This window comes from Sciurus carolinensis, chromosome 1 (assembly GCF_902686445.1).
Source record: "Sciurus carolinensis chromosome 1, mSciCar1.2, whole genome shotgun sequence".
Classification (NCBI taxonomy): domain Eukaryota; kingdom Metazoa; phylum Chordata; class Mammalia; order Rodentia; family Sciuridae; genus Sciurus; species Sciurus carolinensis.
The window spans coordinates 172,170,688-172,186,664 of NC_062213.1; the positions used below are offsets into that span (position 1 = coordinate 172,170,688).

The following is a 15,977-nucleotide window of genomic DNA, read 5'->3' on the forward strand; positions in this document are numbered from 1 at the left end:
TCCATGAAGCAAAAGACAAGATAAGAGAGCAAATGCAGGTAATGCGTGACCATTCCAGTAGACAGTTAAAAGAGAAAATGCAAGAAGCAAAAAAACACTTCAATAAGAGATAGAGATTCTGGAAAAAAAAAATACTTGAAATGAAAGAAATGATAAACCAAATTAAAAACTCAATAAAAGCATCACCAACAGAATAGACCTCATGGAAGACAGAATCTCAGACAATGAAGACAAAATATTCAATCTTGAAAATAAAATTGAACAAACTGAGAAGATGTTAAGAAGTCATGAACGGAAACTCCAATAATTATGGGATATGAAAAGACCAAATTTAAGAATTATTGGGATTGAGGAGGGCACAGAGATACAAACCAAAGGCATGAACAACCTGTTCAATGAATAATATCAGAATATTTCCCAAACCTGAAGAATGAAATGGAAAATTAAATACAAGAGGCTTACAGAACACCAGGTGCACAAAACTACAACAATCCACAACAAGATACGTTACAATGAAAATACCTCACATTCAAAATAAAGATAGGATATTAAAGGCTGCTGGAGAAAAGCATCAGATTACATATGAGGGGAAACAAATACAGATATCAGCAGATTTCTCAGCCCAGACTCTAAAAGCTAGAAGGGCCTGGAACAATGTATTTCAAGCTCTGAAAGAACACAGATGCCAACCGAGAATCCTATACTCAGCAAAACTAACCTTCAGATTTGACAATGAAATAAAATCTTTCCATGATAAACAAAAGTTGAAAGAACTGACAAATAGAAAGCCTGTTCTACAAAACATTCTCAGCAAAATATTTTGTGAGGAGGAAGTGATAAAGAACAATACAAGTCAGCAAAGAGAAGAACTACCCTAAAGGAAAAGCCAATCAAAGGACAAGTAAAAAACCAAAAATAAGCCAAAATGAGCAGGAATACAAATCATATCTCAATAATAACCTTGAATGTCAATGGCCTAAATTTAATAATCAAAAGACATAGACTAGCAGATTGGATTAAAAAGAAAGACTCAACAATATGCTGCCTTCAAGAGACTCATCCCATAGAAAAGACATCCACAGACTAAAGGGGAAAGGATGGGGAAAAACATACCAAGCACATGTTCCCAGTAAAAAAGCAGGGGTCTCCATACTCATATCAGATAAAGTGGAGTTCAAACCTAAGTTAGTCAGAAGGGATAAAGAAGGACATTTCATACTCCTCAAGGGAAGCATAGAACAGCAAGATATAATAATTTAAAATATTAATGCCCCAAACAATGGAGGATCTACCTATATCAAACAAACCCTTCTCAGTTTTAAGAATCAAATAGACCAAAACACATTAATAGTGAAGGAATTTAACGCACCACTCTCACCACTGGATAGATCCTAAAAACAAAAACTGAACAAAGAAATTATAGAAGTAAATAATACAATCAGTAATATACACTTAATGGATATTTACATAGTATTTCATCTGTCATTGAGCAAATATTCTTTCTTCTCAGCAGCTCATGGATCCTTCAGCAAAATAGACTGCAAAAAAGTCATTAGTAAATACAAAAAAATAGAGATCCTATCCTGTATCCTATCAGACGATAGTGGAATGCAATTAGAAATCAATGATAAAATAACAAAAACTACTCATATACCTGGAGACTAAACAATATGCTACTGAATGATGCAATGATAACAGAAGACATCAGGGAAGAAATTAAAAAGTTCTTAGAAGTAAATGAGAACAATGATACAACATATCAAAATCTCTGGGACAGTATGAAAGCAGTCCTAAGAGGAAAATTCATTGCATTGAGCTCATACATTAAAAAACTAAGAAGTCAACAACTAAATGACCTAACATTACACCTCAAAGCCCTAGAAAAAGAAGATCAGATCAACACACATAGTAGAATACAGGAAATAATTAAAATCAGAGCTGAAATCAATGAAATTGAAACAAGAGAATTCAATTCAAAAAATTCACAAAAAAAAGTTGGTTCTTTGAAAAAGCAAACAAAATTGATAAACCCCTAGCAACACTAATGAAGAGAAGGAGAGAAAAAACTCAAATTACTAGAATTTGTGATGAAAATGGAAAGATCGTGACAGACACCATTAAAATACATAGCATATTAGAAGCTACTTTGAAAATCATAACTCCAACAAATAGAAAATATTGAAGACATCAACAAATTTTTAGAGACATATGATCCTCCCAAACTGAATCAGGAAGATGTACACAATTTAAAAGGATGAATTTCAAGCACTGAAATAGAAGAAGCCATCAAAAGCCTGCCAACAAAGAAAAGTCCATGACCAGATGGATTCTCAGCTGAATTCTACAAGACCTTTAAAGAAGTACTGATACCACTACTCCTCAAAGTATTTCAGGAAATAGAAAAAGAGGGAACCCTTCCAAACTCATTCTATGAGGCTAGTATCACTCTGATACCAAAACCAGACAAAGACACATCAAAGAAAGAAAACTTTAGACCAACATCGCTGATGAACATAGATGCAAAATTCCTTAACAAAATACTGGCAAATCGCATACAAAAATATATTAAAAAGGTAGTACACCATGATCAAGTGTGGTTTATCAAAGGGATGCAAGGTTGGTTCAGCATCTGGAAATCAATAAATGTAATGCACCACATCAATAGACTTAAAGTTAAGAATCACATGATTATTTCAATATATGCTGAGAAAGCATTTGATAAAATACAGCACCACTTCAAGCTTAAAAAACTAGAAAAAGTAGGAATAGTAGGAACATATCTCAACATTGTAAAGGCTATCTATGCTAAGCCCACAGCCAACATCATTCTTAATGGAGAAAAACTGAAAGCATTTCCTCTAAAAACTGGAACAAGACAGGGATGCCCTCTTTCACCAATTCTATTCAACACCATCCTTGAAATACTTGCCAGAGCAATTAGACAGACCAAAGAAATTAAAGGGATACGAATAGGAAAAGTAGAAATAAAGCTGTCACTATTTGCTGATGACATCATCCTATATTTAGAAGATTCAAAAAACTCCACTAGAAAACTTCTAGAACTAATAAATGAATTCAGCAAAGTAGCAGGATATAAAATCAATATGCATAAGTCTAATGCATTTCTATTCATAAGTGATGAATCCTCTGAAAAAGAAATTAGGAAAACCCCTCCATTCACAGTAACCTCAAAAAATAAAATAAAATACTTGGGAATTAATCTAACAAAAGAAGTGAAAGACCTCTACAATGAAAACTACAGAACGTTAAATAAAGAAATTGAAGAAAACTTTAGAAGATGAAAAGATTGCCCATGTTCTTGGATAGGCAGAATTAACATTATCAAAATGGCCATTCAACCAAAGGCACTATACAGGTTCAATGCAATTCCAATTAAAATCCCAATGACATTCCTCATAGAAATAGAGAAAGCAATCATGAACTTCATCTGGAAGAACAAGAGACCTTGAATAGCCAGAACAATCCTGAATAGAAAAAGTGAAACAGGAGGTGTCACAATACCAGACATTAAACTATATTACAGAGCAATAGTAACAAAAACAGCATGGTATTGGCACCAAAATAGACAGGCAGACCAATGGTACAGAATAGAAGACACAGAGACAAAAATCACATAAGTACAGTCACCTCATCGTAGACAAAGGAACCAAAAACATGTAATGGAGAAAAGATAGCCTGTTCAACAAATGGTGCTGGCAAAACTGGAAATCCACATGCAGTAAAATGAAATTAAACCTCTACCTCTCACCCTGAGCAAAACTCAACTCAAAATGATCAAAGACATAGGAATTAGACCAGACACCCTGCACCTAATAGAAGACAAAGTAGGCCCGAATATTCATCATGTTGGCTTAGGATTAGACTTCCTCAATAAGACTCCCAAAGCACAAGAAATCAAGACAACAATCAATAAATGGGATGGACTCAAACTAAAGAGCTTTTTCTCAGCAAAGGATACAATCAAGAATGTGAAGAGAGAGCCTACAGAGTGGAAGAAAATCTTTTCCACATGCACTTCAGATATAGCACTTATCTCCAAAATTTTTAAAGCACTTACAAAATTTTACACCAAAATTAAAAGAACCCAATCAATAAATGGGTCAAGGAACTGGACAGACACTTTACAGAAGAAGACATATAGGCAATTAATAAATATATGAAAAGTGTTCAACATCTCTAGTAATTAGAGAACTACAAATTAAAACAACTCTAAGATTTCATCTTATTCCAATTACAATGGCTTTTATTAAGAACACAAACAACAATAGATGTTGGCGTGGATATGGGGGAAAAGGCACACTTTTACATTGCTGGTGGAGTTGCAAATTGGTGCAGCCACTCTGGAAAGCAGTATGGAGAATCCTCAGAAAACTTGGAATGGACCCATATTTTGACCCAGTTATCCCACTCCTTTTTTATACCCAAAGGACCTAAAATCAGCAAACTTCAGTAACACAGCCTCATCAATGTTTATAGCAGCTCAGTTCACAATAGCTAGATTGTTGGACCAGCTAGATGCCCTTCAACAGATGAGTGGATAAAGAAACCCTGGTATATATACACAATAGAATACTATTCAGCCATAAAGAATAATAATATTATGGCATTTGCAAATAAGTGGGTGGAATTGGAGCATATCATGCTAAGTGAAATAACCAAACCCAAAAAACCAAAGACCAAATGTTTTCCCTGATAAAAGTAGGATGATAAGGAGTGGGGTGAGGAATGAGAGATAATGGGGGAACTTTAGAATATGTAGAAGAAAATGAGAGGGAGGGGGGTATGAAAAATGGTGGAATGAGACAGACATCATTACCCTATGTACATGTATGATTACACGAATGATAGAATCTACATTGTGTACAACCATAGAAACGAAATTATGTACCCCATTTGTGTACAATGAATCTAAATGCAGTCTGGAAAAAATTAAAAGCTAAATAAAAATAATGAAAAAAAAAGAAAAAGAAAAAAAAGAGTTGTGAATCTCCTTAGAGAAGTTCCCCTGGGTTTAGGCTGACTCTGAAGGCAAGAACCAAATATTGGTTTTCTTGGTCCCTTTATTTTAATCTTAATCTTTGAGTCTTGGTCTTAAACATCCAGCAAGCCAGTCTCACCAGTCATAAAGTAATAGTACTGGGTTTTAAATTTAATGTCTATAACTATACAGTCATTTACCCCCTTCTCCTTTAATTGGGCTCTGTATTTCCCATCTGTACTTTAGGTGATGGCCTATTATCTCAAATTACTTCAAGTTGTTTTCTCTTGAAGCAGTACTTTTGTAAAACGTTAATCAGGCAACAGTTATAGAGCTTACAAGGAAAATACAAAATGGAATTAATAACAGTAAAAACATATTTAGTGTGTTTAATAGCTATCTTGAATTTTGACCGAATTCTACATTATATCTCCTGTTTGAGATCCCAGTTAATTTTTTTAATAAAAAACATTCTTTTGAATATAACCTTAAATGAGCTAAAGTTTAGCTTATTTTTTGAGCCACTCTAACATGTAGTAAGGTGGGGCTCTTTACAAGTCTAATACAAAATGTTTTAGTTTTGAATCTGATCTTTGCATCCTCTTTAAATATCATTTTACAAAATTTACACATATTGTTTCCTGAGTCTACATGAAGGTTTGTTAACATAATATGATATTTTCATTAACCCTTAGAAATATATTTACTTTTACATCTAAAACATAAATGAAGGAGAGGCTGAGAAAACTGTTAACTTACACTTTTTATGGCAAAATACCTTTATGTTTCATGATATTAATCTTTACACAGATTAGGCTCTCATTATCTTTAGAAATATATTTACTTTTAAAAATTGTCTTTTGTCTCAGTGTAAAAAGTAACAAAATTTTTACACATATCTTATTGATAACAAGTCATTGTAGCACATTAAGTGATAGAATGATAGAATAACTCTAATAAAATTTACTATTTTTATAAGTTTTAAATTAGCTTGACCATTGTTTAAAAGTCTTATACACCTTGGAATTAAAAACATACCTAATATATAATAGTACTATTACCTTGATATTCTTAAATAAACTAAGTCTAGTTTTTAAAGAAAAATTTAGACTCTAACATAGTACAATATTTTAACACTTGTTTAACCATAATTGTACAAACCCTAATTTTCTTAAGACCAATTGTTCTAAAGAATAAAGCTTAATAGACAGTATTAGGAGCAAATGAGTATTAAGAAATCTTTGATGGTTCACATATGGATTAAATTTTTTGTTTATATCAGTACATTAATATTTAAATGGGCTATTTGGTTTTGTTGTTAACATTTTTACATATTCTGGATATTAGTCCCCTATGTAGGGCAGGTGGCAAAGATTCTCTCTCATTCTGTAGGCTCACTCTTCATGCTTTTAATTGTTTCCTTTGTTGTGCAGAATCTTTTTAACTTGACACCATCCCACATACTGATTCTTCATTTTATTTATTGGGTTTTTAGAATTCTTGTTAAGGAAATTGATGGCTATGCCAGTATATTGGGGTATTGAGCCTACATTTTCTTCAAGCAGTTGCAGAGTTCCTGGTCTAATTCCTAGGTCTTTGTGCACTTTGATTTGACTTTTGTGCAGGGTGAGAGATAGGGATCAAGTTTCATTCTTCCATATATGGATATCCAGTTTTCACAGCAACATTTGTAAGAGGTTATATTTCTTCAACATGATTTTTGGCACCTTAGTCAAGCATTAGTTGCCTTTAGTTATGTTCGTTTGCTCCCTGGGTCTTCTATTCTATTTCATTGGTCTTCAAGTATGCTTTGGTGTAAATACCATGCTCTTTTTGTTACTAGAGTTTTGTAGTATAATTTGTGGGCCATTATTGTGATACCTCAAATGTTGCTTTTGTTGTTCAGAATTGTTTTGGCTATTCAGGGTTTTTTTAAATTGCAAATAAATTTTAGGAATGACTTTTTCTAGTTCTGTCAACAAAGTCATTGGTATTTTGATGGGGATTGCATTCAATCTATATAACGCTTTTGGTAGCATGACCATTTTGATAATATAATCCTGCCTATCTAAGAACATGAAAAGTCTTTCTATATTCTCAGGACTTCATCAATTTCTTTCTTCAGTGTTCTACAGTTTTTATTGTAGAGATCTTTCACTTCCTTGGTAAGTTTTTTTCCTAGATTTTTTTTAAGGTAATTGTGAATAGAATAAGTTTTTAAATTTCTTTTTTGGAAGATTCATTATGGGAATACAGTAAAGTCATTGTTTATGTATGTTGATCTTGTATCCTGATACTTTGCTAAATTTATTTATCAACTCTAGGAGTATTTTGGAGGAGTTTGGAGTCTTCTAAATATAGGAATATGTCATCAGCAGAGGTAATTTGACTTGTTATTTTTCTATTTGTATTCCTTTGATTTTCTTTTCTTACTGGATTGCTGGGAACAGGGTTTTAAGGACAATGTTGAATAAGAGTAGTGGGAGTAAACATCCTTATCTTTTTCCTTATTTTAGAGAAAATGCTTTCAGTTTTTCTCTATTCAGTATGTTGACCTTGGTTTTGTCATAGCCTTTACCACATTGAGTTAAGTTACTTCTATCTCTAGTTTTTTTAAAAAATGTTTTAAACTTGAATGGGTGTTGAACATTGTCAAATTGTTTTTCTGTATTTATTTATAAAATCATGAGATTCTTTAATTTATTTATGTGATGAATTACATTTATTGATTTGTATATGTTGAACCAAACTTACATCCCTGTGATGAGACCTATTTGATCATGATGCATTCACTTTATAATGTGTTTTTGAATACAGTTTGTGAATATTTTATTAAGAATTTTTTAAATCTATGTTGATCAGGGATATCTGAAGTTTTCTTTCCTTGATGTGTCTTTGTCTGGTTTTGATATCAACCAGCTTCATAGTATGATTTTTTCAGTGTCCCCTCCTTTTCTATTTCATGGAATAATTTGAGGAGGATTGACATCAGTTCTTTAGAAGTCTGGTAGAATTCAACTGAGAAGTCATCTGGTCCTAGGATTTTCTTTGATGGAAGAACTTTAATAGCTGCTTAAATTTCATTACTTGATATTGGTCTGTTTATGTGTTCTGTATCTTGTGTGATTTTATTTGAGTAGGTCATATGTCTCTAGGAATTTGTCAAGATCTTCAAAAAAATTATAGGTTATTGGAGTATAAATTTTCAAAATAGTTTCTAATGATCCTCTGGATTGCAGGAGTATCTATGGTGATATCACCTTTTCATTTCTAATTTTGTTAATTTGGGACTTCTCTTTCCTTTTGTTGGTTCTGCTAGTTTGGCTAAGGATCTATCAATCTTGTTTATCTTTTCATAAAATCAACTCTTTTTTATTGACCATTTGTATTGTTTTTTACTCTCAATTTAATTGATTTCAATTCTGATTTTAATTATTGCCTGTCTTCTATGGATATTGGTTTTACCTATTTTTCTTTTTAATATGCCTTTAGTTTTTTTAATGTAGGAGCTTAGTGCTATAAACTCTTAGAATTGCCTACTTACTGTCCCAGAGATTTTGATATATTGTATCTATTCTCATTTGTTTCCAAGAATTTGTTTTATTTTTTCCCTGTTTTCTTTATGTTTGATATCTCATTTAAAAGTGTATTATTTAATCTACAGGGGGTAGAATTTTTTCTTTTTTTTTTCTTGCCATTGATTTCTAATTTTATTCTGATAAATTACAAGAAATTATCCCTTTTTCTTTCATTTGTTAAGATTTGTTTTGTGCCCCAAAATATGATCTGTTTCAGAGACTATACTTGTGCACTGAGAAGAAAGTGAATTTAGTTGTCAATGAATAAAATCTTTTATAGATGTCTGTTAGGTTCATTTGATTAATAGTGCTTTTTAAATCTGAAAAATCTACTTAGTTTATGTCCAAATGGCATATGTCCAAATGAAAGCAGTGTATTGAAATCTCCCAGTATTATTGTATCAGAGTCTGTTTGATTCTTTATATTGAGAAGAGTTTGTTCTATGTACATAGATGCACCATTGCTTGAGGAATAGGTATTTATAATCATTATATCTTGTTATTGGATAATTCCCTTAATTAGTATGAAATGACCTTCTTTGCCACCTCTGATTAAATTTGGCTTGTTGTCTACTTTGTATGATATGAGAGTGGCTACTCTTGCTTGCCTTCATTTTCCATTTGCATGGTATGTTTTTTCCCATCTTTACACCTTTGGTCTGTGGATGTCTTTGCCTATAAAGTGAGACTCTTGTAAGCAAAATATGTTTCAGTCTGTTTTTTAAATTCTATCTGTAAATATATGTCTTTGTTTTAATATGGAATGCTTCACAAATTTGTGTGTCATCCTTGAGCAGGGATCATACTAATCTTCTCTGTATCATTCCAACTTTAGTATATGTGCTGCTGAAGCAAGCAAAATCTTGGTCTTTTAATAGAAGAGTTTAGACCATTTCCATTCAATGTTATTATGGAGAGATGATTTTTATTTCTTGCCATTTAGATGCATTTCTAATTCTTAATTCAGAGTTTATAGTCCTTTTATTGATGGCTCTTCTAAAGTAATTAATCCCTGTAATTCTTTTCATTTTTCTTTTTTAAAAATTTTTTACATGAAATATTTCATGGACTATGTTTTCTTAGTGCAGGCTTAGTTGTTATGGATTCTTTCTGTTTCTGCTTATCATGGAAGGTTTTATTTCTATTTAAATTTTGAAGAATAATTTTACTGGATAATAATCTTGATTGGCATGTTTTCTTTCAGGGCCTGGTATATATTATTCCAAACCCTCCTGGTTTTTAGAGTTTAAAAATCAGATTGAATTTACCTCAAAATGTGCCCTTCAATTTTTCTGTTGTGGTTTTAAAAATTCTATCTTTATTTTGTATATTAGGCATTTTCATTATAATGTGTCTTGAAAAGAATATTTCTTAGTATTTTTTTAGTTGTAAATGGACACAATACCTTTATTTTATTTATTTATTTTTATGTGGTGCTGAGGGTCAAATCCAGTGCCTCACAGATGCCATTCAGTGCTCTACCAATGAGCTACAACTCCAGCCCAAGAGAATATTTTTTTTATCTTGCCTATTTAGAGTTCTATATGCCTCTTATATTTAGATTTTCATCTCATTTCTAACAGTTTTCTAATATTATTTTTCTTGAAAATATAGTCCCTGGAAAGTTTTCTGATATTGTTTCATTGAAAATATTGTGTATTCTTTAGTCCATATTTCAGATCCTTTTTCTACCCTGAAGGTTCTTAAATTTGTTCTTTTAATGTTTTCCCAGATTTTTGACTATTTGGATCACCAAATATCTTAACACCTTTTATTTATCATTGACTTTATTATCAAATTTACATACTTTGACTTCAAGGTCTGAAGATGAAACTTCAAAGTGGTGTGATCTATTGGTGATGTTTTCATTGACTTTTTAATTTGAATTATTATTTCATTTCTAGGATTTCTGTTAGGTTCTTTTTCAGAATCTCCATCTCTTTATTGAAATGATCTTTTACTTCTTGTATATTCTCTGTAAGTTTATTCCTTACATCTTCTTCTAGTTCATTGAATAATTTAACTATAAACTTTATAAATTCTTTCTCTGACATTTCCTCCACTGTGTTATCAATGGGGTCAGTTGTTGAAGTGTTGTGGACTGTTTGGGGTGGTTTATTCCCTTTCTTTTTCATACTATTTGAGAGTCTACCCCTCTGTAGGGGTGATTATCATTTCTTCTTTTATGGAAAGGACTATTTAGTTATCATCATTCTCATAAAAGCCTGGGACTGGGTAAATATCCAGATATTGATACTTTCACCGTAGGTGTGTTCTCTGCTGTTCCCAGTATCAGTGTCACTTTGAGAGAAGACACTGAACCCTATTTGCTACAATCACATTGGAGTAAAGCCATGTATTATTTGACCTTATTGAAATAACAAAACTTTGTTGATAATGTTCTTCACAGTTCCTCTATTCCAGGTATAAACTCATAGTAAATTTCTGGAATAGTGTGAAAAATTGGTTATTAAGTAAGAGCAAAATTGCCATAGCAATTTTACATAGGACTAAAGAGGAGATTAAAGAACAAGCAAAAGAGAGAGAAAAAAGAAAGAAAGAAAGAAAGAAAGAAAGAAAGAAAGAAAGAAAGAAAGAAAGAAAGAAAGAAAACATAGAAAAGAATAATGCACACTAAGGTGAAAAAAAAGATTGATTTTGGTGGGGGGGATATGATTCAGTAGCAATTAATGTAAGAGAGAAAAGAGGGAGGATCAAGTGTAAACCTGAGCTAAGAAAACAAAGATGGAATGATCCCAATTAATACTTTAACACATCAGAAGATATCCAAGATGGAGAGCTAGATGGAAGCTACAGTCCCTTCTACATTCACTGTGTTTCTGGATTCAAGCAGAGGAAATAGTCTTTCTCTGCAAGACAGCCCTTGCTGCCCACTGATACTCTGCTGTTTGCCCTCCACTTATCTGCCACAATAGCCAGCCACTTGCCAGCATATCACACATCTTTTGAGTGCAGATCACTTGCTGGCTGCCACTGACTGCCCACTGCTTGCCCATTTGCCCATTTTTTGTGTGCCTTTTACCTGTCCATTACCCACTGCCCAACATCCACCAGCCCATCATACCCTGTTTGTCCACAGACCACCTACAGACAACTTACAGATCGCCCACTGCCCACTGCTTCCTGGAAGTCCATTGTCAAGGTACCTGGAGGTTTGAATACACATGGCCACCACCATCTTTGGACAATGTCCTGAGCCTGGGAGTCCAAAGCCAAGGGGCCTGCAGGTTTGCCACTGCCACCACTGCCATCTCAGGCCACAGTTGCCTCAGTCTGGGGACACCGGTCAGAGCTTGGAGATATATTGTTGTGGTACCTGCAGGTTTGGTTGCACATGAGCTCTTCCTGCTGAATGTGGCTAGTGGCTGCCATCTGGCTATCTCTTTGCAGGGTCAATCCTTTGTGTGAATGCAATCATGGTGATCTCTCTGCAAGATGGAACTGCACTGAGATTTGGGACTACAGCAAGTCAGAGCCTGGGGAATCTGAGGCCCAGACTCCTCGAATTTCATCTGGGTCTATGTGGGCCAGTCTTGGCCTGACAAGCCTGTAGAAAGCTGGAGACTAGGAGCAGTTCCTCGGGGTGTTTGAGAAACTGGATAAAACTGGACTTTCTCCAACTCAGTGAGTCCTGAAGTGCATGGAGATGTAAGGGGCCAGCTACAACACATGGGAAACCTGGAAGAGGATGTGAGGGCATTTTGCTCTCAGCTCACCCAGACAACTGGTCCGGCACCCATCAGACTGGAGCTACCATCAAACTTCAGACATCTCCACCTATCAGCAGAGAAGGGAGGCTGAGAAAATTTTTGAAACCCAATGAAAGCAATCATTCAGTATTCCATTGAGACTTTCTTTTTTTACCCCTTATCTTTCACATCCCTACCATCTTTGAATCTAGTTATTTTTCATGTATCAATTTATTGAGGAATGGTATGTCTAAATAGTATATTACAGTATTGTGTATTCCTATATTTTCACTTTAAAAAATTCTGTATATATTTTTTCTCTCACTTATCTGTCTCCCTTGATTAAGAGACAACCTCTATTAATTCCTCCTTCACTCTCACTATTAATTTTTACCTCTATCTTCTCTTTCTCCCTCATAAACACCACATCATACACTACTTCTGTTCTCTCTTTGTCCATCATTTGGAATGGTAAATCCTTTTAGCAAACTTACTGCTTATATTGGAGGTGATAATTGAACACATCATTTCTGTTTATTGCAACAAAAGTTTAGACACCATAATAGGAGCTATTTGGTTTAAGGTTTTATATAGTTTGTATTGGGTACTGTTAATAATGGCCTCTCCTTTAAAGGTGAGGTATTGGAAGCCTTTAGGGACACTTTAAGACTACAGGGTAGAAACTTTACTGCCTCAGATCCGCACAGTTTGATGGAAATCCCTAGACAACACAATTGAAGAAATGTCAGAGAAGGAGATCAGAAGGTACTTAGTTAGACTGATCTTCCAAATAAATGATGCTATCAGACAGAAAATACAGGAAGTGAATAACCTCAATAAAGAAGCAGAGATTATTAAAAAGGAGTCAAAGAGAAATGCTCAAAGTGAAGGAAAAAAAAAACAAATTAAAAATTCAATGGAAAGTATCACCAACAGACTAGACCACTTGGAAGACGGAACCTGAGACAATGAAGACAAAATATATACTCTTGAAAATAAAGTTGACCACACAAAGAAGATGGTAAGAAACTATGAACAGAACTTTCAAGGAATATGGGATAACATGAAAAGTCCAAATTTAAGATTTATCAAAATAGACAAAGGTATGTAGATACAAACCAAAGGAATGCACAATTTTTTCAATGACATAATATCAGAAAACTTAGTAAATCTAAAGAATGAAATGAAAAATCAACTACAAGAGGCTTACAAGACTCCAAATGTGCAGAATTACAGCATACCCACACCAAGGCACATTATGATGACAATGAATAAAATGCAGAATAAAGATAGAATTTTAAGCATTTTAAGAGAAAAATATCAAATTACTAAGGGGGAAACCAATTTGGATTTCAGTTGACTTTTCAACCCAGACCCTCATGCCAGGAGGTCCTAGAACAACAAATATCAAGCCCTGAAAGAAAGTGGATGCCAACCAAGAATTTTATATCCAGTATTTTTTTTAAATAGAAGCTACTCCAATACCTGGAGACTAAACAACATGCTATTATTGAGTGACAAATGGATAGCAGAAGAAATCAGGGATGAAATTAAAAAATACTTAGAAGTAAATGAGAACACCAATACAACATATCAAAATCTCTGGGACACTGTGAAGGCAGTGCTAAGAGGAAAATTCATTGCATTTAAATCATTCACCAAAAGAATAAAAAGTAAAAAATAAATGACCTAACATTACATCCCATGAAGGAAAAAAACTTTAGACCAATATCCCTGATGAACATAGATGCTAAAATTCTCAGCAAAATTCTGGCAAATTGTATACAAAAATATATTAAAAAGATAGTGCACTAGGATCAAGTAGGGTTCATCCCAGGGATGCAAGTTTGGTTCAACATACAGAAATCAATATATGTAATTCATCACATCAATAGACTTAAAGACAAGAATCATATAATCATCTCAATAGATGCAGAAAAAGCATCTGACAAAACACAGCATCGCTTCATGTTAAAAACAATGGAAAAAAGGAATAGTAGGAAACCTTAACATTGTAAAAGCTATCTATGCTAAGCCCAAGACCAGCATCATTCTAAATGGAGAAAACCTGAAAGCATTATCCCTAAAAACTGGAACAAGATAGGGATGCCCTCTTTCACCAGTTCTATTCAACATAATCCTTAACACTCTAGCCAGAGCAATCAGATGAAAGAATTTGAAGGGGTATGAATAGGAAAAGGAGAACTCAAACTATCACTATATTTTGAAGAATGAAAAACTTCCACCAGAAAATTTCTAAAACTAATAAATGAATTCAGCAAAGTAGTAAAATAAAAAATCAATTCCCTTAAATAAAATGCATTTCTATACATCAGTGATGAATTCATTGCAATAGAAATTAGGAAAACTACCCCTTTCACAATAGCCTCAAATGCACACACACACACACACACACACAACCCTAGGACTCAATCTGTCAAAAGAAGTGAATGACCTCTGCCATGAAAACTATGAAGCACTAAAGAAAGAAATTCAAGAAGACTATAGAAGATGGAAAGATCTCCAATGCTCTTGGATAGGCAGAATTAATAATGTAAAAATGGCCATACTACCAAAAGTATTTTACAGATTTAATACAATTTTATTAAAATTCCAATGACATTCTTCAAAGAACTAGAAAAAGCAATCATGGAATTTATTTGGAAAAATAAGAGACCCAGAATAGCCAATCCTTAGCATGAAAAGTGAAGCTAGAGGCATCACAATACCAGAACTTAAACTATACTACAGAGCAATAGTAACAAAAATGGCATGGTATTGGCACCAAAATACACATGCAGACCAATAGTATAGAATAGAAGACACAGAGAAAAACCCACATAAATACAGTTATAATAGACAAAGGTGCCATACATACATTGGAGAAAAGATAGCCTCTTCAACAAATGGTTCTGGGAAAACTGTAAATCCATATGTAAAAATTGAACCTCTATCTCTCACTCTCCACAAAAATCAACTCAAAGTGAATCAAAGACTTAAGCACTAGAACAGAGACTCTGGACTCAATAGAAGAAAAGGTAGGACCTGATTTCTTTAATAAGACTCCTAAAGCACAAGAAGTAAATCAAGAATCTATAAATGGGATGGATTTAAACTAAAATGCTTCTTAGCAAAAGAAAAAATCAATAATGTAAAGAGATACCCTACAGAATGGGAGAAAATCTTTACCACATGCACCTCAGAGAGAGCATTAATCTCCAGGATGTATAAAGAACTCAAAAACCTTAACACCAAAAAACAAATAAGCCAATCGATAAATGGGCTAAGGAGTCAAACAGAAACTTCGCAGAAGAAGAAATATAATCAAACCACAAATATTGAAAAAAATGTTCGTCATCTCTAACAATTAGGAAAATTCAAATCAAAACTAAGATTTCATCTCACTCCAGTCACAATGGCAATTTTCAAGAAAATAAGCAATGGTAAGTGTTGGTGAGGATGTGGGAAAAAAACGTACCCTCATACGTTGCTGGTGGGAATATAAATCGGTGCAACCACTCTGGAAAGCAGTATAGACATTCCTTAGAAAACTTGGAATGGACCCACCATTTAACCCAGTTATCCCACTCCTTGGTTTATACCCAAAGGATTTAAAATCTGCATACTACAGCAATACAGCTACCTCAATGTTTATAGCAATTCTACTCACAATAGCTAGACTATGGAATC

The 15,977-nt window shown here is 33.5% G+C and overlaps 1 non-coding gene across 1 annotated transcript; it reads right to left on the reverse strand.

Annotated features, from left to right (window-relative positions):
- Window positions 1–9,329: 9,329 nt before the first annotated feature.
- On the reverse strand, window positions 9,330–9,432 carry LOC124968306 (U6 spliceosomal RNA). The gene has a single exon (XR_007105667.1). It is a non-coding gene; the product is annotated as a U6 spliceosomal RNA (small nuclear RNA).
- Between the last annotated feature and the right edge of the window lie 6,545 nt (window positions 9,433–15,977).